Source organism: Panthera pardus, unplaced genomic scaffold (genome assembly GCF_024362965.1).
Source record: "Panthera pardus isolate Hobbes unplaced genomic scaffold, ASM2436296v1 HiC_scaffold_21, whole genome shotgun sequence".
NCBI classification, from domain to species: domain Eukaryota; kingdom Metazoa; phylum Chordata; class Mammalia; order Carnivora; family Felidae; genus Panthera; species Panthera pardus.
In genome coordinates, this window is record NW_026526777.1 from 4,327,840 (window position 1) to 4,330,009 (window position 2,170).

At 49.9% G+C, this 2,170-nt stretch overlaps 1 pseudogene; it reads left to right on the forward strand.

Moving 5' to 3' along the window:
• Positions 1-365: 365 nt before the first annotated feature.
• Positions 366-1,300, forward strand: LOC109257218 (putative olfactory receptor 10J6; annotated as a pseudogene).
• The last annotated feature ends 870 nt before the right edge of the window (positions 1,301-2,170 follow it).

Genomic DNA, 2,170 nt, shown 5'->3' on the forward strand with positions numbered 1-2,170 from the left:
TCTGCCCTTCCCCCACTCAGGCTCTCTCTCAAAAATAAAACATTAAAGGGGGTGGGGAGGAAAAAGCCCCCCATCCGTGCCCTACAAAAATAGCATGCCCGAGGATACTTTGAAAAGGTCCATGTGGTGGTCTCATCAAATGCTGAGTCCTTGGCCGGAGGCTTAAGGGAAGATCAGACATCACGAACTGAAAAGGAAGGAGGGGATAAACCAGCCACAAGACCTATGCCAGCACCCTGGTTATAGACCAAAAATTAGACCGTGTGCATGTGTGTGCGGGTCTTACAACCCTTTCTGATCCCAGCTCTGTGCTGACTCCCCCCCCCACCCCACCCCACATGGTTTTCGGACGCTGGAACTGAAGAATGCAGAGAAAGAACGTCACAGAAGTGACCGAGTTCGTTTTCCTGGGATTCTCCAGATTCCAGGAGCATCAGCCCACTCTGTTCGTGGTCTTTCTCATCCTGTACACATTAACCCCAGCTGGCAATGCCATCATCGTGACGGTCGTCTGCATTAGCCGTCACCTCCATAACACCCGTGTACTTCTTCCTGAGCACGCTGGTGAGTTCAGAGGCCGCATACACACTGGTCACCAGGCCACGGATGCCGGCTGGTCTCCTAGCCCAGAATCAGCCCATCTCCTCGGCAGGCTGTGCCGCCCAGATGGCTGTTCTTTGTTGCCTTAGCCAGCAGCCACTGATTTCTGCTCACAGTCATGGGCTATGACCGCCGTGTGGCCATCTGCAACCCCGAGGTACACAGTCGTCATGAGCACGAGGGTGTGTGTCCAGCTGATGTGCGGAGCCTTCGGCCTTGGCCTGGCCGTGGTGGCCGTCCAGGTGACATCCATGTTTACCTTACCCTCCTGTCAGCGTGGTCGGACATTTCTTCTGTGACATCCTCCCTGTTCTAAAACTCTCCTGTAATGACACCACTGTCATTGAGACCAACAATTATGGTGTCAGTTCCTCTGTGATCCTGGTCCCCGTGGGCTTGATCTTCATCACCTATGTCCTCATCATCTCCACCAGCCTCAAGATCCCCTCCGCCCGGGGCCGGAAGAAGGCCTTTGCCACCTGCACCTCCCGCCTCACGGTGGTCATCGTCCACTACGGCTGCGCCTCCGTCATCTACCTCAAGCCCAAGTCAGAGAACTCAATAGAAAAAGACCTTCTCTCAGTGACTTATACCATCATCACTCCTTTGTTGAGCCCTGTTGTTGAACCGTGTTGTTTACAGTCCGAGGACCAAGGAGGTCAGGGATGCTCTACACAAAGCTGTGAGAAGAAACATTTAATATGTTGACCCTGCCCGTAAGAGACCTCTATCCCTGAGCAACACGTGTCTTCACTGCCTCCAAACTTCCAAGTCTGTCCTGTGCAGTCCTTTCGGAAATGGGATGTGCCCATCTTCCTTCAGCACCCCTACTATAAAATCTTCTGGTTCCGTAGATGCCCAAGTTTGGTCCAGGTGTTTTCATCTGGGTATTTGAAAGGTCAGGGAGGATGGGTGTTATGTTTAAGAAAGTGTGTCTGCGTTTCTAGAGTGGGGCAGGGGACGTCTTAAAAGCATATTAAATGTGGCTCTTTTATGGTGGAAAATAAAAACTTCTAGAACTTTCATAATATAACCTATGGAAAATGAAACTGGGCAAAATCTCAGCAAGGTAAGAATAGTCAATAGTGAAATTGTATCAGAAGCTTTGGGAAAGGGGAGACGTGTATTAAAAAAAAAAAAAGATTAAGAAATTCAGTTTCGTTCTTGAAAGTGTAGCCTCTATTATTTGATTGATACCAATGGCTTTGCTTCCATTCTGTGTGGTCCCCAGAGGGGTGGCCACGGCTGTGAGCCGCTCAACTCTCACATCACGTCTGACCGTGCTCGTCAGTTTCTCTGGCTGCCAGTTCTCTCCGTGGAGCCAGCTTCCCTCTTGCCATTCTGGAGAAAAAGAAGTTGGTCAAACAGAGCTGTGTTCTTTTGGGAGTAAGAACCATGAAAGTATGCTTTATTTGCACACACACCATGGCACTTCTTGGGTAATACGAGATAAACCACCAGCAGTCAGGAGTAGTTGTTCAATTCACCAAAAAAAGGCTGAAAACCAAAATCTCTACTCCTACCAGGCCTTTTAAGGAAACTATCCTTTCCCCCAGAGCTTCTGGGAGCT